This window comes from Balaenoptera physalus (assembly GCF_965194825.1).
Source record: "Balaenoptera physalus genome assembly, chromosome: 3".
NCBI lineage: Eukaryota > Metazoa > Chordata > Mammalia > Artiodactyla > Balaenopteridae > Balaenoptera > Balaenoptera physalus.
Window position 1 is genome coordinate 162,461,440 of NC_138890.1, and position 22,249 is coordinate 162,483,688.

At 38.2% G+C, this 22,249-nt stretch overlaps 1 long non-coding RNA gene and 1 pseudogene across 2 annotated transcripts in view; one reads left to right on the plus strand and one right to left on the minus strand.

The window, feature by feature from the left end:
- Window positions 1-22,249, plus strand: part of LOC309656924 — a 1,002,835-nt gene that overhangs the window by 717,900 nt on the left and 262,686 nt on the right. The window lies entirely within an intron of this gene.
- The window catches only part of LOC309656839 (E3 ubiquitin-protein ligase RNF167 pseudogene), a 45,267-nt pseudogene that overhangs the window by 17,071 nt on the left and 5,947 nt on the right, over window positions 1-22,249 (minus strand). The gene's annotated exons all lie outside the window — the stretch shown is intronic.

Consider the following 22,249-nt stretch of genomic DNA (forward strand, 5'->3'; position numbering starts at 1 on the left):
TCTTCTTCCCAATTCAGTCACCCTGTTTTACAACTACCAAAAAAAAAAAAATTTTCTTCTAATTCTTTCTTTGACTCAGAAGTTGTCAGCATAGGACTTTAGCCTCCTTTGGTCTGCTCTGTGGTCTTCTATGGTGTGTTTCATGTAAGGTTCCTAAAATAATGGTAGTTTATTGCCCATAATTTAGAGATATTATGGTCTGTGCCCTCTAGGATATTTAATATTAAAGTAACAGAAAAAAATAAATATACTTTCAACAAAATTCATGTATTCAGGCCTTATGTCAGAACCTTCCTGGAAGGAGCCATATAGGATTCAAAGCTAATAGGCTAAAACTGTTCCCCATGCCCCATATGAAGGTTCACCTTGCTACATCTCAACACAGAACTAGAAGATTTAAATGATAATGAGTGTGACTTTTAATTTGAATTTAAGAGTCCAAATTCAACAAAATGGAAAGTAAATATGAGCAGAAACAGTTTTAAGGAAGTAATGCGATTGATCCCAAAAGGAGTGATGGTCAGCTACGTAAAGCCTGTGTGCTCAAGACAGCCCTGAACCAAAATGAACAACCTTGACCCAAAGATGCTTAACTCATGAATCTAATGAACACGTCAGAAGTAGCATAAAGGAGCTTAACTTTCCAACTCTGAACATGACACAAAGTTTCTGTTAACCAGAAAGTCCAAGTTATTCAGAAACCCAGAAACTTCTTTACGGAAATAACGTGGATCTTTGTCCAGGCATAGGCACGTGTTCACAGGGAGTGGCTCTGTTGCCTCTTACACACAGACGTGCTGGTAAACCCTGTGACCTCACTCTGACTTTTGTCCAGTTTAAAAACTCCTTTCTTCTCTTTTCAGGAGAGCAATTGGCTTCTTTTTACCTCAGCCTTGCCTACGTAGACTAGCCTGGGCACATTCTCTGTACACTCTCTACTCACCAAAAAGCCAACTGTGAGTAGTCTCAGGGGAAGCTGTTTCTTCCCTGGAAAGGAGTTGGTCTCTCCCTGGACTGAGGAGGAGCTAGTCAATATCTATTTTTGTCTTTTAGATAGATAGCAATTTTATTTTCTGTCACTCAAGTAGGTACTGTTTTCTATGACTTAGTGGTTCCACTTTATATGGAGATCTAACGAGTAGAAGCATCAGATGAATTGCTCAGAAGTGTGCTGAAAGAATATTTCAGTGTTTGGGGAGGAATATTAAGGCTGCAGAGCCACAGAAAGCCCTAAGTATGGGATAAACAAATAGGTACTTACAGTGGTATGGTTACCACTGGCAGAAACTTAAGCAGCTTAAGCGAAAATGGAAATATATTGATTCATGAAATTGGTGAAGCAGATAAAACAACAAGCTTGGAGTGGAACTGGGGATGCATGCAAGGATTCCATTGTCTACCTGTCCCTTATTTCTGCATCTCTCTGTAATTACGCCTCTAGTTCTCCCTCACTGAAAACTGTCAAAAGACATGGCCCCTCACAGGTCCTGGGTTCAACTTCTTTCTGCCTACTCACCCATCCAGGCTTAGGTAATACACCTTGAATGTCAACTCACAATAATAAGAATTGCTTTATTGAGTTTGGCTGAGATATCTCGTAGGGAATTTTCCTGGTACTCGAGATTTTTGGAGTATGCATGCAATACATTTTCTGTCCTGGCCCTTATTTGACTGTTACGCTAATTAATACAAAAATAAGATCTCTTTTCTTTTGTATTGCCTGAATCTTTTTTTTAATTATTATATAAGTTTTCAAGATCTAGTCTTATATATTGGATTTTACTCAAGTTTTATGCCTTTTTGTCCTTTTGAGAAAAAGAGCATAAATTTATATAGAATGAAATGTTTGAATATAAACTGAATACTTTAAATTTTGTTAACTTTACAAACAGATATAAAATATTATCTTATTCAGCTTTCCTTAATGTTGTATTTTTTATGTTTACACAATAATATAATATGTATTTATTTTTTAACTGAAGAACTTATTTAGAGAATGTGAGATTCCAGCATTGTATAATTTTTTTCTTATGTCATTACAAATCAATAAATCATTAAAAATAAATTCAATGGCAAATAAATGATGTATAAAATCAGTTTTTTCAGTCTTTATTTTCAATAGTAAAATAGACTTCATACAATACCCATGATCTGGTTTCCTTTTTTGCTGATGAGTCTCAAGTTAAATTTAAGTCAATGGGACATTTGGAGGTTGGTATTGAACTGACTTAGTTATATTCTTGAACTTCTCTATTTCCTGTGCACAGGTAATCATGACCACAAGTTGTATTCATGTGATTTAAGTCAACAAATACAGTCCTCAAGCTCACTCTTCATGGCCTCCAATACCCCCAAGTTCCTACTCATTCCTCCATGGTCTCACTTTGCAGAAAACCATCAGGAAGCCTGAAAATCAAAATAACTGCCCTTCTACCACTTCACAAGAACTCACAAGTTGTAGCGATTCTACAAGCAAATTCAGTTTAAAGTGCAATATGTATTGTAGTATTTATGTTTCTTAACCCTTTAAGAATGAATGAGATGTGTATAAGAATATGTAAGATGTATAAGATCATACTACCTGTTTTATTAGGCTTCTACCTTTGTATGTGTCAGTGACAAAGTTTTTGAGTGTCATACCCCAAACCCCATTTTCCCTACAAGCCCTATCTGTTATATTGTGTGATTTTGCACAAGAGGGTGATTTTTAGGAACACGTGCCATGTTATAGCAGAACTGGCTGTCCTTATACCTTTCATATCCAAAGAAAGTTTATCAGAATTTAAAAAAACAAGCGACCCAACAACATACTATAGAGAGCTGTGTAACATAAGAAAATCCACTCTTGAAGGACATCGAAGACCACTCATTTATTTAACTGAGAGATCTTGTTCTAAAATGACCATATTGGATATTTAAACAAATCCACAGCTTGAGCCCAGACACATATTACAGCAGGACTCCAATGCAGTCCTAAATGCCGTCGTGTTTTCCATGATCAAAGTAATTCCACCACCATCCCTTACTTCTCTGAAGTACCTCCTTGAGAAACAATATGTACAGAAAACATCAAGATAGGAGCAGAAGGGTGGCCTGGTGAAAACAAAGGGTTAGAATCAGTTTAATGCCACTAAAATGGAATTAAATGGTTTGGTTCATGTTTGATCAATGACCAGAACAAAGCTATTTGCAAAGAGCCCGTTCTTGTATATTTGTAAAACTTAGTTCCTAAAGTCACATGGTATGCAGCACAGCACTGTCCAAAGGGCATATGTGCTGCACAGCTTATCTGACTGCAATTTTTTTCCTTCTTTATCTTGGATAGAAAAGAAAAAAACCTGTAAATTAAACAACTAGTTCACTTCTTGCCTTGCTATGAATTTAATCTTGGTTTCAATTTACAAAGCAATGGTTAAATATTACTTTAGGACAAAGTTTAGATTTGTTAACCAAATCTATCCGAAACCAGTGATATAGCCCCTCCAAAAGATATTTGTTTTTGTTTTCTTTTTGGTGGGGAGTGGTATAGTGCTTTCCAAAATAACTTAAATTTTGTCCTAATTCTGTCAGAATATGACGGTAAAAAAGAAAATGAAAAATACAGTCATGATTACTAGTTAAGATTTTAGTTAAACCTTAAAAAGAAAAATGTTTCCATGCTCCAATTTACTTTGTCTCTATTAGAAAGAACGGTAGACTAGACAACAAGAAGCAAAGTGAAAATTTCGCCTTCTCTGTGGGCTTCATCAATCAGGATAGGACTGGGTATTCCAGAAAGAATTACCAAACCCACTCCCTGTGTCAGGCCTTTCTTCCAAGCCTCAGGCATCCGTGTCTTTAGTTTATACGAGGTCCAGCTTACACCATCCTGTCCTGACCAGAGCAGACCCATCACTCATCTGCGTTTGCATTTCCTCACTGCCATGAATTTAGGCACTAATGCATACTGAGGTAAGCTGATTATCTCCCCAAGTTTTCCCCCTCCAAACACAGGTTGGTTTCTCCTGTGACTAGAAACCTTTCCTAATCTCCACCTTCCTTCTTGAAGACCTTGTCACTCCCAACCCCAGTTTACTCAATAAAGCCAGCAGACACCCACCACCAACAATGACAAAGATTTGTCTCCTTATTGTCCACAAGTTTAAATTAAGTAACCATCAATGAAGCTGGAAAAGAATAAAATAAGATTATTTCAAAAAGGTCATTGCATTTTGCAAGGTCACGTTAAGGGCTTAAACCTAACGGATCTGAATATGATCAAAGGGAGTTCATTTACAAGTCTAAAGAAAGACTGTGTTTCTCCAAAGTGGGCTTGGTGGATTATGGAAGCTATAAAAGGAGAATCAGAAAGGTACATTTGAGCTGCTCATCAAAGCATTTTGAATAAGCAATGGGTCCAGCCAGCAGACAGAGAATACTGTAGTCCATTGTCAAGATCTTTTTTATTGTGGTGGTGAAAACAACAGACTAATTTACCCTATTGCTGAGAAACATTGCAGTTCATCAAACTAATGCTTTATGCTCTGATGCCTTGCTGGCAAGTGTTCTGAATAGAAAGTGTCTTCCCTTACAGGCCGACCTATAGGGAGAGAATGTACTGGTGTTGAGGTCATGAATACTCTGGTTCTTATGACAGTTACAGCTTTCACGGCAAATGGATGAATTTGCATTCTATGTCCATATATCAGCCTCAAGCATAATTAATACAAATCTGAGCCTTAGAGATAGATGATTCTCAATTGCCTGACAAAATCAAGTTTCTAAGCCTGTAGGCCTAGGCGCCTTAATAATTCTCTAAGGTAACGCCTCCCTGGTAGATATCTAGGGGAAAAGAACTTCAGACAAAAATTTGTTTGAAAGAGTAAGCTGTTTCTTATTGAGACTTCTAAATTCCCAACCAGCTTGTCTGTTGGATCCATATTGCTACTGACTCTCCTGACTTCATACAGGAAGGTCATTTAAATTTTCTGCGGTGTAGACATCTACTCACCATCACTACCACCTTCACCATGTTTGACTTCGCAGTTACCAAAGTCTTCTGGTATCAAGTTATCATATTTGTTAATGTAACAGAAATGTATTCCTACTCGAGAGTTTCTCCTCCAACAGGGTTGGTTCTGGCTTTCTCACCTGATCTCAACTTCCTTCTTTTCTAACAAATCTCTATGTAGAATATGCATACAGAAATAAAAATCTTTAAAATTAAACTCTCCAAGATGTTCTACCTACCTGCCTGTAGCCCATTCTAGGCATCAAAATATTGGCTCTACTAATCACAGGTTGTACCCATCAGGTGTCTGTTCATACAGTACCTACGGAATGTTATGAATGTGACAAATAACTTCATACACTATCATGAAAACAATATAGAGTTCATTAAGCACGATGACTATGGTCATGGAATATGCTCTCAGTACGTATATCAGACACAAGTTCCTCCCAAGGAATCTGTGATTATTCTCAGCCTATTATCACTGGAACAGAAATGTTCTGGAAAAGCCTGTAGGTTTTCCATGTGTGCCTTATTACATTTTTCCTGTAACTCCTCTATTGAAATATCTGCCACTTGCTTCAGGAAGTTTATGAAAAAGTCTTAGATTTACGAATGTATCTGATCAAAATACCACTTTTTAGAAGAGACTATTTACCAACAGACTTTTATAAAAGGTTTTGCCTCTCTCAAACATGATTACCCAGTGTTAGCTATGGCTTTTTTGACCTGTCTCTAAAACGCAAGAGGTTTCTGCTCCACTTTTTATTCCCTTTGACATTAAGGTTTTCTGTAGCCCAAACAAGTTTCTCTCATGTATTATCAGCATCCTTTCAGCTGTAGACACAGTACTGGGCTGGATGTGATGATAAAAGGAGGTAAATGGACAAACCCTGTCCTTAGTGAGCTTCTTGTGTACAGGAGGATCAGGCATAGTCATATAAAAAAAAAAATCTATCTAGAAAGAGGGAATAAGGAAATGCCAAGTGGTTAGTAATAAACAAAATGCATCTGTGACAGAAGAGGTCATTTTAGGGCAGAATAGCTCTTAGGATTTCTTAGAGAAAGAAAAGCTTGATTTGGACCTAAAGAATGTACAGGTTTTAAGGAAACAAAGGACAAAGAGGAAGGAATAGTGGGGGAAGGGGTAGGTAGGGTAGGGAAGTGGTATATTTCAGACACATACAAGAAATGGTAAAATAACTTGCAGAATCCATTTGTTGGTAGCCCCCTCATGAAGTCACTGATTTTGTTACAAACCAACCCTGACACTGACGCATTATTTCCATGCATTGTCCAAAAGACTCCATTCTTACCAAATGCATTACTGAGCAAGGTAAAGTTAGCAGGAGATTTTGTAGGGAAGGTGGAAGAGGGTTTTCCATGATACAATAACCAACACACAAATACATACCTCCCATTCAAATGGCTTCTTCTCTAGGAAATTTTGCTTCCAGAGAAACCATGAGTCTTTCTTTCTGAGACTGTACCCCTGGGACCCTGCCCCATCACCCCTCCTCCCTCTCTCCTTCTTGTAGAGAGCGCCCCTCTTTCTCTTGCCATCCCAGTGTCTTTCTGAGGATCAACTTCTCCCTTTTGAGAGATTCACCAAGACCTCTCCCTAAAACAATTTGCCATTCTTCTTCTAGGTGCTAAGAAAGTGAATTTTCCCCCTCTATATTATTTTATTAGTTAAGCAGACAGCATTCACTTAGTGGAAGCAGGACAAGTAAGGATGAAAAGTCAGGTTTGGGACAAAAGGTTAAAGATTCTTGGAATTTAAAACCTACTAAGTACCATTTAGAAATGTTTAAGCAGAGTGACATGAAGAAAAGAGTGTTAGATGAAAATTAATCCAGGGGCTAGTGTCAGCTTCATGGGTGTGAGACCTGTGCAGGCAGTCACACAGAGCCCTGGACTCAGAAGAACCCTACGCATGGTTTAGTGCTAGTTCTTGCCATTTTGAAATTCTTAATCATTTTTGAACAAGGGGCCCTGAATTTTTGTTTTTCACAGAGAGTCCCTTAAATTATGTAGCTGGTCCTACCAGGGGCAGACTCGTGTCCAGACCCTAGGAAAACACCTGGTACATATCAGTTAAACATTTGTTAATTGAAAGAACAGGTATTTTTCTTAATAAGTTGTGCAGAGGACTTTGAAAAGGGAAGCTGTCAGAATCCAGAGGTCTTTCACAGATGTCGCAATATAAGGTGATGAGACTCATCCTTGAGGAGGTCAAAAGCATAGACCTGAAAGTCAAAAGAGTCTTCAGGACCGAATCTCTCATTACAACCAAAGTCAACTTTCTGACATTTGCTGTCCTCACAGGTATGTAAGATGACCTCCAGCCTCCCTGGGGACATTTCTAATAATATTTGATTGTATGAGAGCAAGAGAGAGACAGAGACAGAGAGGGAGAGGGAGAGGGAAAGAGAGAGAAGGAAAAAAATGGATAACTGTGGGAGATATTGCAAAGAAAGAATATAGTCATTTGAAATACATGGAATTTAAGAAATATGGAAAAAGGCCCACAGAAGGAGAGGAAGAAAACTAATTTGCCCCAAGGAAATATATAAAGCTTGAGGACCAGATCAAATTCTACCTAATGAGCATCTGACCCAACCAGGAAAGGTGTCCAGCAGAAAAGAGTCACTCGATAAACTGTTGAATCAAACAGTTCACTCTTCAAACATTTAACAGAAAACTGCAGTTACAGTTTCTGATCACAGTTAACCACGTACACTTCCCCTTCATTTATAAGCCCAGAAGAATCTATCATTCATGGTTTTGGCATATTTACATCCAACTCACCCAGATATTATTTGTGTTGAGATATTTGATGGTCAAGAAGATTTGTGAGCCTTTTTAAAGAATATTTATTGTTGGAACTCATGGGACAGTGTGATACCAAATCAAGAAACATCACAGACCTGTAGTCTAAACTTAGCATTAGGCCTCTTTCTATTTCAAAATGGCCTTGAACAGTATAGTACTGGCACAAAAACAGAAATATACATCAATGGAACAAGATAGAAAGCCCAGAGAGAAACCATGAACATATGGTCACCTTATCTTTGATAAAAGAGGCAAGAATATACAATGGAGAAAAGACAGCCTCTTCAATAAGTGGTGCTAGGAAAACTGGACAGCTACACGTAAAAGAATGAAATTAGAACACTTCCTAACACCATACACAAAAATAAACTCAAAACGGATTAAAAACCTAAATGTAAGGCCAGACACTATAAAACTCTTAGAAGAAAACATAGGCAGAACGCTCTATGACATAAATCACAGCAAGATCCTTTTTGACCCACCTCCTAGAGAAATGGAAATAAAAATAAACAAATGGGACCTAATGAAACTTAAAACTTTTGCACAGCAAAGGAAACCATAAACAATACAAAAAGACAACCCTCAGAATGGGAGAAAATATTTGCAAATGAAGCAACTGACAAAGGATTAATCTCCAAAATATACAAGCAGCTCATGCAGCTCAATATCAAAAAAACAAACAACCCAATCCAAAAAATGGGCAGAAGACCTAAATAGACATTTCTCCAAAGAAGATATACAGATTGCCAACAAACACATGAAAGGATGCTCAACATCACTAATCATTGGAGAAATACAAATCAAAATTACAATGAGGTATCACCTCACACCAGTCAGAATGGCCATCATTAAAAAATCTACAAATAATAAATGCTGGAGAGGGTGTGGAGAAAAGGGAACCCTCTTGCACTGTTGGTGGGAATATAAATTGATACAGCCACTACGGAGAACAGTATGGAGGTTCCTTTAGAAACTAAAAATAGAACTACCATATGACCCAGTCATCCCACTACTGAGCATATACCCTGAGAAAACCATACTTCAAAAAGAGTCATGTACCACAATGTTCATTGCAGCTCTATTTACAATAACCAGGACATGAAAGCAACCTAAGTGTCCATCGACACACAAATAGATAAAGAAGATGTGGCACATACATACAATGGACTATTATTCAGCCATAAAAAGAAACGAAATTGAGTTACTTGTACTGAGGTGGATGGACCTAGAGACTGTCATACAGAGTTAAGTAAGTCAGAAAGAGTAAAATAAATACCATATGCTAACACATATATATGGAATCTAAAAAAAAAAAAAAAATGGTTCTGAAGAACCTAGGGGCAGGACAGGAATAAAGACACAGATGTAGAGAATGGACTTGAGGACACAGGGAGGGGGAAGGGTAAGTTGGGACAAAGTGAGAGAGTAGCACTGACATATAGACACTACCAAATGTAAAACAGATAGCTAGTGGGAAGCAGCCGCATAGCACAGGGAGATCAGCTCGGTGCTTTGTGGCCACCTGGAGGTGTGGGATAGGGAGGGTGGGAGGGAGACGCAAGAGGGAGGAGATATGGGGATATATCTATACATATAGCTGATTCACTTTTTATACAGCAGAAACTAACACAGCATTGTAAAGCAATTATACTCCAATAAAGGTGTTTAAGAGAAAAAATGGCCTTGAAGTTGGCAAAGGGTCCATTTCTCGCTTGAGCCTCTATTAACATCCAAAATACCTTGGAAGGAATAATAAATATTAAAATACATTGGGCAAAATTGTACACTAGTGTAGATATTGAATTTGGTCTGTGAGGTTGGAGTCATATTATTCCCTATCGACTTTTGCACCTCCTGCTCTGATTTTGTTACTTGCTCCAGAGTACATTTTCTGCCCATGTTAAATGCACTGCTGATGGCAGAAACTCAAATGTAAACATATGGTTCCTAGCCTGGCTGTTTAATCAAATCCTGATATCCCCATATTTTGTTGTTCTCAAAATATACATTTGCAACTACCAGTATATTGTCGATATTACTGTCTTGCTAGCATGTTTCATAACTGTTTTGGAAACCATTACCAAGATGTACCTCAAATATTTTTAAACCTATCACCAACATAATTAATTAAAATAAAAGTTATTAGTTTTGTATCTTAACTCAAACCTCAAAAGCGTCTATTAAGCCAGAGTCTATTAAGCCCTCAATTAGGAAATGTCCCACATAGTCAATTGTTACTTTTTCTGCTTGCCAGTGAAATGCCACTTCCAATTTTTTTTTAAACTCTATGTTCATTCCAGATCTTCAGTGCAATATTAAATATCAGCCCATCTGTGTACTATATTATTGTTTGTACATTTCTAATGAGCACTACCGCTTTACTCACCTATTTATGCCCATTTCTGTTCATTCTGTTATTAATTTGATTTTAAAATATTCTCTATTTTGGTCCATTTCAAAATGCCCTAATTAATTCTATTTACTTCTACATCTTCATCATTAAACTGAATGTAGATGTGAGATTCAAGATCAGGAGGAAAGAATGCAATTTCGCAGACACTTTTCCCCAAAACGCAATTTCCTTTGTCTACCAGTGCAAAAGAGACATTGTCCCTTCTCCGACATCATCCTTCACCTTCTGCTGGCCGTACATCCTTAGCACTTCTAAAGGAAATCATGCATTACTTTCATTTTCTTCACAACATCACCTTTTGTGACAGTACTCTCTCGGAAATTAAACCTGGTCTGGCAGATCGATCTCTTCTTTCAAATAACTGAGAATGTATTTAGAAGCTGAGAATAGGCAAGTCTTTCAACAAACACAGTGAGTTCAGAAGGGCCAGGAAGTTTTCCAACCTCTGTGCGTCTCACTGTCTAATCATGAATGTTTGCAATTACTTTATTCAACATTTAGAGGAGCACTTACATTCAACTATGCAAGGAAGGGATAGCACAGTGTCTTAAACTCATGGTAGGGAGATGATTAGATACTTTCACGTATGTATGGTGCTGGGTTCCATCCTGTAGCGTAAATGAAATGCACCTACCATAAAAGGGCTAAATAGTGCTCTTAGGGTGCAATTAGGAAAACTGTAAACTCCCTCAAAACTCACCAGTTTTGCCTAAAGTCAGCCCGCAGAATGAATGTAAAATTCAGTCCTTGCCAAAATAAATGGATATGGTATTGTGGCATTTGCCATTGTAATACCTGACCCTGAAGCCCCTTGCTCATGCCCAAGCTGCATCAGCTTGACTGTGCTCCACAAACAACCTGCTTCATCATGGAAATCGCCACACTCATCAAACTCATCACAGGCCACAGCTGAACAGAATATCCTAGATATTTAATTCTGTACTCTCATATCCAAATGGACAACAATATGATTCAGTGTGCCATGCACCACTGTAAGTGTGAAGCCATTAAACAACAAAACCTTAGTGAAGCAGAAAACAGATGGCCTTTCATCTCAGCTCCAAGAGCTAATGAGATGTTTGATCTCCAGGGTTGGGGATGCACCCCCAGAGTGCACACAGCAATTTACAAGACTGAAAAAGAAAAACACTAGAACATCTATTTTTATTTTTATCTTGACCTTCTAAAATTCTGTGACCTAAGTGTTTGTAATGTATACAGTAACACATGCATATAATTTATAATTACATATGTAATGACTATATGTGTGTGTGTGTGTGTGTGTGTGTGTGTGTGTGTGTGTGTGTAAGACTGTAAATATGTATGATGGTAATGTCTGGGGGCCTGTTCCTAATAGGACTTCCATACCAGGACAGATTTTCTCCAAGCAATATTTAACCCCAACCTCTTTCCCATCAAAATTCAAGACATTTACAAACCCCTTCCCACCACAAGATATTTATACACATTTGAGAGAAGCATTTTGCACTAAATTTTTTTTTTCAGAGCAATTCTTAGAGGAGAATGTCTCATATTGGAGAATAATAACACCCCCAACTTTCCACAGGATTTTGAATTGGCAAATAAAACCAAAAATAGAGAAATGGTGCAGTACAAAAACAGTTAGTGGACAACTTTATCAATAAGGAAGGAATGTTGAAACTGGGTGGGGGAGAAAACTCAGCTTCAGTGTCATTGTAACCAGAGAAAAAGTAAGTTGCTAACAACGTAATAATAATACCAGGAATCTACCAGGATAGTGTGGGACACAGACACAGCCACGGCATATCAGCAGATAATTCAGATAAGCAAAACAAAAGAAAAAGAGAGCCTAGGTCAAAATCAGTACAAAAATCCTAACCTAGCCACTCTTTTCAAGGGTACTTAATACTAGTCTAAATGTACTGTTATAATATTACAGCACCATGGTTCCTCCTCAACACTCCTAATAGGGTCCATGTTGGTGCTATTAGGTACAGCAGCTATGTCTCATTTTCTAGTAAATATCAGTTTTTATCAAAAAATCTTGAACTGATTTAGAAGAAATTTCAACTGAAACTAAAAGATATTTGAACCAGTTGACTCAAGTGATATTTGAAGTCACATTCTTGCATAGACAAGACAAATAGGACTTTTTGGTTAATAATTTCTGAAGAAGGTTCATTAATATGTGATTGAACCACATCTTGGAGAACAGCCACATAACCTGATGAAATACGATTTTTAAAATGTGGTTTGCTCTCCCATGTCGTTTCATACTCTGATGCTAGGCTAATGCATATATTACTTATTTTTGTCATATTTGGGCCACATGGAACTGTAGATCTTAGTCACCTCATTTCTTCATTTCTTCATTACTAAAACCAGGGGGCTTCCTGCATGCTAGCCCAGCAGCGGCCGAGGTTGGCACTCTCTCCTCACCTTCTCTTCTTCCTCCTCCTCCTCCTCCTCCTCCCCTACCCAGGGACCCTCTCCCCTCCCTTAATCACCCCCTCCCCTCGCTGCCTCCTCTCATCTCCTTTCCCCTCCCCTTCCTCCTCCTCGTTCCCCAAGTGGCCGGCCAGGCCAGAGAGAGACAGAGGAGGCTGCAAGGAGGCGTAATGGTAAACTGGGAAGCAGACTCTTGAGTTCACAGCTGGCCTGTGGTTTTTGCATTTCATCAAGGAGCTCCTCCTCATACAACGTGTGGCTGACAAGGTCTTGGTGCTCCGACCAGGTGTCAGGCCTTTGCCTCGGAGGTGGGAGAGCTGAGTTCAGGACATTGGTCCTCCAGAGACCTCCCAGCTCCACGTAATATCAAACAGCGAAAGCTCTCCAAGAGATCTCCATCTCAATGCTAAGACCCGGCTCCACTCAACAACCAGCAAGGTACAGTGCTGGACACCCTATGCCAAACAGCTAGCAAGACAGGAACACAACCCCACCCATTAGCAGAGAGGCTGCCTAAAATCATAATAAGGTCACAGACACCCCAAAGCACATCACCGGATGCATTCCTGCCCACCAGAAAGACAAGAGCCAGCCTCATCCACCAGAACACAGGTACTAGTTCCCTCAACCAAGAAGCCTACACAGCCCACTGAACCAACCTTAGTCACTGGGGGCAGACACTGAAAACAACGGGAACTATGAACCTGCAGCCTGCAAAAAGGAGACCCCAAACACAGTAAGTTAAACAAAATGAGAAGACAGAGAAACACACAGCAGATGAAGGAACAAGGTAAAAACCCACCAGGCCAAAAAAAAGAAGAGGAAATAGGCAGACTACCTGGAAAAGAATTCAGAGTAATGATAGTAAAGATGATCCAAAATCTTGGAAATAGAATGGAGAAAATATGAGAAACGTTTAACAAGGACCTGGAAGAACTAAAGAGCAAACAAACAATGATGAACAACACAATAAATGAAATAAAAAATTCTCTAGAAGGAATCACAAGCAGAATAACTGAGGCAGAAGAATGGATAATTAACCTGGAAGATAAAATAGTGGAAATAACTACTGCAGAGCAGAATAAAGAAAAAAGAATGAAAAGAATTGAAGACAGTCTCAGAGCCGTCTGGGATAACATTAAATGGACCAACATTTGAATGATAGGGGTACCAGAAGAAGAAGAGAAAAAGAAAGGGACTGAGAAAATATTTGAAGAGATTATAATTGAAAACTTCCCTAATACGGGAAAGGAAATACTCAATCAAGTCAAGGAAGCACAGAGAGTCCCATACAAGATAAATCTAAGGAGAAACATGCCAAGACATAAATTAATTAAACTATCAAAAATTAAATACAAAGAAAAAGTATTAAAAGCAGCAAAGGAAAAACAACAAATAACATACAAGAGAATCCCCATAAGGTTAACAGCTGATCTTTCAGCAGAAACTCTGCAAGCCAGAAGCGTGTAGCAAGACATATTTAAAGTGATGAAAGGGAAAAACCTACAACCAAGATTACTCTACCCAGCAAGGATCTCATTCAGATTTGACAGAGAAATTAAAACCTATACAGACAAGCAAAAGCTCAGAGAATTCAGCACCACCAAACCAGCTTTATAACAAATGGTAAAGGAACTTCTCTAGGCAGGAAACACAAGAGAAGGAAAAGACCTACAATAACAAAGGCAAAACAATGAAGAAAATGGTAATAGGAACATACACATCGATAATTACCTTAATAAATGGATTAAATGCTCCCACCAAAAGAAACAGGCTCACTGAATGGATACAAAAACAAGACCTATATATATGCTGTCTACAAGAGAACTACTTCAGACCTAGGGACACATACAGTCTGAAAGTGAGGGGATGGAAAAACGTATTCCATGCAAATGGATATCAAAAGAAAGCTGGAGTAGCAATTCTCATATCAGACAAAATAGACTTTAAAATAAAGACTATTACAAGAGACAAAGAAGGACACTACATAATTATCAAAGGATAAATCCAAGAAGAAGATATAACAATTGTAAATATTTATGCACCCAACATAGGAGCACTTCAATACATAAGGCAAATGCTAACAGCCATAAAAGGGAAATCAACAGTAACACAATCATACTAGGGGACTTTAACATCCCACTTTCACCAATGGACAGATCATCCAAACTGAAAATAAATAAGGAAACACAAGCTTTAAATGATACATTACACAAGATGGACTTAATTGATATTTATAGGACATTGCATCCAAAAACAACAGAATACACTTTCTTCTCAAGTGCTCATGGAACATTCTCCAGGATAGATCATATCTTGGGTCACAAATCAAGTCTTGGTAAATTTTAAAAAATTGAAATCAAATCAAGTATCTTTTCCGACCACAATGCTATGAGACTAGATATCAATTACAGGAAAAATTCTGTAGAAAATACAAACACATGGAGGCTAAACAATACACTACTTAATAACCAAGAGATCACGAAAGAAGTCAAAGAGGAAACCAAAAAATACCTAGAAACAAATGACAGTAAAAACACGATGACCGAAAACCTATGGGATGCAGCAAAGCAGTTCTAAGAGGGAAGTTTATAGCAATACAATCCTACCTCAAGAAACAAGAAACATCTCAAAAAAACAATCTAACCTTACACCTAAAGCAATTAGAGAAAGAAGAACAAAAAACCCTTCAAGTTAGCAGAAGGAAAGAAATCATAAAGATCAGATCAGAAATAAATGAAAAAGAAATGAAGGAAACAATAGCAAAAATCAATGAAACTAAAAGCTGGTTCTTTGAGAAGATAAACAAAATTGATAAACCATTAGCCAGACTCATCAAGAAAAAAAGACAGAAGACTTAACTCAATAGAATTAGAACTGCAAAAGGAGAAGTAACAACTGATACTGCAGAAATACAAAGCATCATGAGCAATTACTACAAGCAACTATATGATAATAAAATGGACAACCTGGAAGAAATGGACAAATTCTTAGAAAAGCACAACATTCCGAGACTGAACCAGGAAGAAATAGAAAATATAAACAGACCAATCACAAACATTGAAATTGAGACTGTGATAAAAAATCTTCCAACAAACATAAGTCCAGGACCAGATGGCTTCACAGGCAAATTCTGTCAAACATTTAGAGAAGAGCTCACACCTATCCTTCTCAAACTCTTCCAAAATATAGCAGAGGGAGGAATACTCCCAAACGCATTTTACGAGGCCACCATCACCCTGATACCAAAACCAAAGATGTCACAAAGAAAGAAAACTACAGGCCAATATCCCTGATGAACATAGATACAAAAATCATCCACGAAATACTAGCAAACAGAATTCAACAGCACATTAAATGGATCATACACCATGATCAAGTGGGGTTTTTCCCAGGAATGCAAGGATTCCTCAGTATATGCAAATCAATCAAGGTGATAAACCATATTAACAAACTGAAGGAGAAAAACCATATGATCATCTCGATAGATGCAGAAAAAGCTTTTGACAAAATTCAACACCCATTCATGATAAAAACCCTCCAGAAAGTAGGCATAGAGGGAACTTACCTCAACATAATAAAGGCCATATACGACAAACCCACAGCCAACATTGCTCTCAATGGTGAAAAACTGAAACCATTTCCTCTAAGATCAGGAACAAGACAAGGTTGTCCACTCTCACCACGATTATTCAACATAGTTTTGGAAGCTTTAGGCACAGCAATCAGATAAGAAAAAAGAAATAAAAGGAATCCAAATTGGAAAAGAAGTAACGGTGTCACTGTTTGCAGATGACATGATACTACATAGAGAATCCTAAAGCTGCTACCAGAAAACTACTAGAGCTAATCAATGAATTTGGTAAAGTAGCAGGATATAAAATTAACGCACAGAAATCTCTTGCCTTCCTATACAATAATGATGAAAAATCTGAAAGAGAAATTGAGGAAACACTCCCATTTACCATTGCAACAAAAAGAATAAAATACCTAGGAATAAACCTACCTAAGGAGACAAAAGACCTGTATGCAGAAAACTAGAAGACACTGATGAAAGAAAGTAAAGATGATACAAACAGATGGAGAGATATACCATGTTCTTGGATTGGAAGAACCAATATTGTGAAAATGGCTATACTACCCAAAGCAATCTACAGATTCAATGCAATCCGTACCAAACTACCAATGGCATTTTTCACAGAACTAGAACAAAAAGTTTCACAATTTGTATGGAAACACAAAAGACCCCGAATAGGCAAAGCAATCTTGAGAAAGAAAAACGGAGCTGGAGGAATCGAGCTCCTGGACTTCAGACTATACTACAAAGCTACAGTAATCAAGACAGTATGGTACTGGCACAAAAAGAGAAATATAGATCAATGGAACAGCATAGAAAGGCCAGAGATAACCCCACTCACATATGGTCACCTTATCTTTGATAAAGGAGGCGAGAATATACAATGGAGAAAAGACAGTCTCTTCAATAAGTGGTGCTGGGAAAACTGGGCAGCTACGTGTAAAAGAATGAAACTCCCTAACACCATACACAGAAATAAACTCAAAATGGATTAAAGACCTAAATGTAAGGCCAGACACTCTCAAACTCTTAGAGGAAAACATAGGCAGAACACTCTATGACATAAATCACAGCAAGATCCTTTTTGACCCACCTCCTAGAGAAATGGAAACAAAAACAAAAATAAACAAATGGGACCTAATGAAACTTAAAACTTTTGCACAGCAAAGGAAACCATAAACAATACAAAAAGACAACCCTCAGAATGGGAGAAAATATTTGCAAATGAAGCAACTGACAAAGGATTAATCTCCAAAATTTACAAGCAGCTCATGCAGCTCAATATCAAAGAAACAAACAACCCAGTCCAAAAATGAGCAGAAGACCTAAATAGACATTTCCCCAAAGAAGATATACAGCTTGCCAACAAACACATGAAAGAATGCTCAACATCACTAATCATTAGAGAAATGCAAATCAAAACTACAATGAGGTATCACCTCACACCAGTCAGAATGGCCATCATCAAAAAATCTACAAACAATAAATGCTGGAGAGAGTGTGGAGAAAAGGGAACCCTCTTGCACTGTTGGTGGGAATGTACATTGATACAGCCACTATGAAGAACAGTATGGAGGTTCCTTAAAAACCTAAAAATAGAACTACTATAGGACCCAGCAATCCCACTACTGGGCATATACCCTGAGAAAACCATAATTCAAAAAGAGTCATGTACAATGTTCATTGCAGGTCTATTTACAATAGCCAGGACATGGAAGCAACCTAAGTGTCCATCGACACATGAATGGATAAAGAAGATGTGGCACATATATACAATGGAACATTACTCAGCCATAAAAAGGAATGAAATTGAGTTATTTGTAGTGAGGTGGATAGACCTAGAGACTGTCATACAGAGTTAAGTAAGTCAGAAAGAGTAAAATAAATACCATATGCTATCACATATATATGGAATCTAAAAAAAAAAAAAAAATGGTTCTGAAGAACCTAGGGGCAGGACAGGAATAAAGACACAGAAGTAGAGAATGGACTTGAGGACACAGGGACGGGGAAGGGTAAGCTGGGACAAAGTGAGAGAGTAGCACTGACATATATACACTACCAAGTGTAAAATAGACACTTAGTGGGAAGCAACCACATAGCACAGGGAGATCAGCTCTGTGCTTTGTGGCCACCTGGAGGGGTGCGATAGGGAGGGTGGGAGGGAGACGCAAGAGGGAGGGGATATGGGGATATATATATACATATAGCTGATTCACTTTGTTATAAAGCAGAAACTAACACAACATTGTAAAGCAATTATACTCCAATAAAGATGTTAAAAAAAAAAAAAAAAAAAAAAAAACAAGGGTTGTCAAACTGCAGCCCATTGGACAAATCTGGTCTGCCTGAGTGGTAAGAACAGTTTTTACATGTTTATAAATCATTGAAAAAATATCAAAAGACTATGTCATGATTCCTGAAAATTAGGTGACATTTTAATTTGTGTCCATAAGTGAAGTTTTATTAATGCACAGCCACGTCTTTTCCTTTACATGATGTCTATGGATGCTTTCACCCTATGAGGGCAAAGTTGAACAGCTGTCACCCAGTCTTACAGACCCCAAACCTAATATATTGATATTTACTCTCTTTCCCTTTGCAGAAAAAGTCTGCCAAGCCCTGATCTAAGCAGACCAAAATCTGAGATCATCATTTCCCACCTTTTATTTAAAGTCAGGCTACACTGGTATTTTTAAAGCCTATTTGATTCTTTTAATACTTTTTCAAAGGAGATAAATTCTGAATGGTTTTACTGCGATTAGGCAGAAAAGAGAGGCAGATTTATCTTATGTATCTGGAACTGTTCTAATTGCCCACATGGGTCATTTGTCCTAATGCCCGCTTTTACCTTAATTAATTTTAGTAGGTAATTAAGGCTGCTAATTCATTCCACAATTGTGCCACCCTCTGCAGCACTTATCTGAACAGATATAACCACAGTTGCACCTGAGCCAGTTATGCTGATTTAAGTCTTATCAAAATGAGCTTGAAGTCATGTTGAAATGGAATTAGAATGGCAGAGGAGATATTTTGTTCCCTATTAAATGCTGGCACTTCTCCCCTTCCTCAAAGAGCAGCTACATAACAGCTCTCTCCATGGCAGTCCTAGGTTGAGGGCAATTTCAGAAATACTGCTGGTATGAAATTATTCCAGAAACATAGCTCTTTACATCAAGCATGATCTATTGGGACAGCTAACTATTACACAGCAACTTCATCTCCTTTAAAAAAGTCAAAAGGGACATAAAATGACAATAAAACAAACAAGATGTGACGGGACAGATAGTTACATCAGGCTTGGAATTTGCTCCTTTTTCTTCTGATTTTTCTTTCACCTTTGATTTTTCTCTTCTTGGAATATCACCTTCCCTTTTTTTTCCTGGCCAAGTGCTACTTTAGCTCTGAGCTCACACTATTACAGTAGTCATGTCTTTACTCTGTTATCCCAAAGCACTTTGCATATGTCTTCATTAAAACACTTTCACATGCTATTAGAGCTACCTTCTGTTTGGTTTGGGTTTTAACATATCTTTAGCTTTAGTTAAATTACTAGCTTCCTAGAGAAAAAAACCCATGCTCTTTGCATCTTCAGCCCTCAGCCTTGGTCTGGTGTTGGGTGCATAGAAAGTGTCCCATAAAAAGTAGCTGAAGTGATTTAACTTTTTTCTCCTTTACCATTTTAAATATTTCCTTCAGTAGTCAGTAATTTTTCATTGTCATTCCCACTAGTGGCATTTTGACCGTGACTCTACTCAAAACACTCAGGCATAGAATAGAAAAACTGATCTAATTTTATTTTTTTAACATCTTTTTTGGAGTATAATTGCTTTACAATGGTGTGTTAGTTTCTGCTTTATAACAAAGTGAATCAGTTATACATATACATATATCCCCATATCTCTTCCCTCTTGTGCCTCCCTCCCACCCTCCCTATCCCACCCCTCTAGGTGGTCACAAAGCACCGAGCTGATCTCCCTGTGCTATGCGGCTGCTTCCCACTAACTATCTATTTTACGTTTGGTAGTGTATATAAGTCAGTGCTACTCTCTCACTTTGTCCCAGCTTACCCTTCCCCCTCCCCGTATCCTCAAGTCCATTCTCTAGTAGGTCTGTGTCTTTATTCCCGTCTTGCCCCTAGGTTCTTCAGAACTTTTTTTTTTAATTATTCCATATATGTGTGTTAGCATACAGTATTTATTTTTCTCTTTCTGACTTACTTCACTCTGTATGACAGACTCTAGGTCCATCGACCTCACTACAAATAACTCAATTTTGTTTCTTTTTATGGCTGAGTAATATTCCATTTTATATATGTGCCACATCTTCTTTATCCATTCATCTGTCAATGGACACTTAGGTTGCTTCCATGTCCTGGCTATTGTAAATAGAGCTGCAATGAACATCTTGGTACATGACTCTTTTTGAATTATGGTTTTCTCAGGGTATATGCCCAGTAGTGGGATTGCTGGGTCGTATGGTAGTTCTATTTTTAGTTTTTTAAGGAACCTCCATACTGTTCTCCATCGTGGCTGTATCAATTTACATTCCGACCAACAGTGCAAGAGGGTTCCCTTTTCTCCACACCCTCTCCAGCATTTATTGTTTGTAGATTTTTTTGATGATGGCCATTCTGACCGGTGTGAGATGATATCTCATTGTAGTTTTGATTTGCATTTCTCTAATGATTAATGACGTTGAGCATTCTTTCATGTGTTTCTTGGCAATCTGTATATCATCTTTGGAGAAATGTCTATTTAGGTCCTCTGCCCATTTTTGGATTGGGTTGTTTGTTTTTTTGATATTGAGCTGCAAGGTCCTTTTTGACCCACCTCCTAGAGAAATGGAAATAAAGACAAAAATAAACACACGGGACCTAACGAAACTTAAAAGCTTTTGCACAGCAAAAGAAACCATAAACAAAATGAAAAGACAGCCCTCAGAATGGGAGAAAATATTTGCAAATGAAGCAACTGACAAAGGATTAATCTCCAAATTTTACAAGCAGCTCATGATCTAATTTTTTAATTAAAAAAAAATAAAATTTCACTTATAGGACCATAGTGACTAATTGTTAGAGGGGAAAACCAGAGCCTCAGATTGTCTCTCTCTCACTCTCTGTCTCTCTTTCTCTCCCCCCCGCACGTCTCTAGTAAATGCACTGGCAGGAAAGCATAAGAGATACAGCCCTTTGTCTTCCCACCATGCAGGCTTCCTCATAACACCACCAAGTCTGTTTAGAACTTCCTCCCACGTGCTGTGTAGTTCTGGGGAGAGGCTGTTCCCATGCACCACAGGGGCCAAGGACGCTGGCTGTCCGCCTCCAGCTCCACACGTCCAGGGGAAGCCAGGCAGACCCCTCTCCTGGGTTTTGGACTCTCCAGGGCTTGTGAGGACCTGGAGGCTATTGAGCACGGTGACAGCATCCACTCTGGTCCCGCTGGGCGACTCCCACTACAGTTTCTGATCCCAGACTTCTGGCTTCTCTTCGTGTCTGACCATCTACCAGACTCAGACCTCCCTCCAGCCTTACCCTGATTGTCTAACAGTATTTGTCCAAGAACTTCCTTTTAGCCTTTGCTTTCTCTGGCTTACAAACAGAAATTCTGACTGTTAAAGGTAGTATCAGACAAGACTATTCAGGCCAAGGCTAAATCCAGCTGAGTCTGGAAAATATGCTAGTGTATTTAGTGAATAATAATAACTATTATTATTATTACTTACATGTAGTGACTCTTTACTATGTGGCATTTAATGCTCACAGAAACTCTGTGAGATAAGGCAGCTCCCATCATTATCACCTTCTATCTTCCATGGTCAGGAAAACTAAGGCAGAGAGAGGATACATGAGTATGGCAGGGTCACATGGCTCATAAGTGATGGGGCTTGGCCCAAATCAAGGCAGTCTATCTTTATATTATTCGTTTTTAATAATAGGAAGAATTATATAATTCTCATTACTATTGTTAGTAATAATACCTAATATTTATTATGCACTTACTAT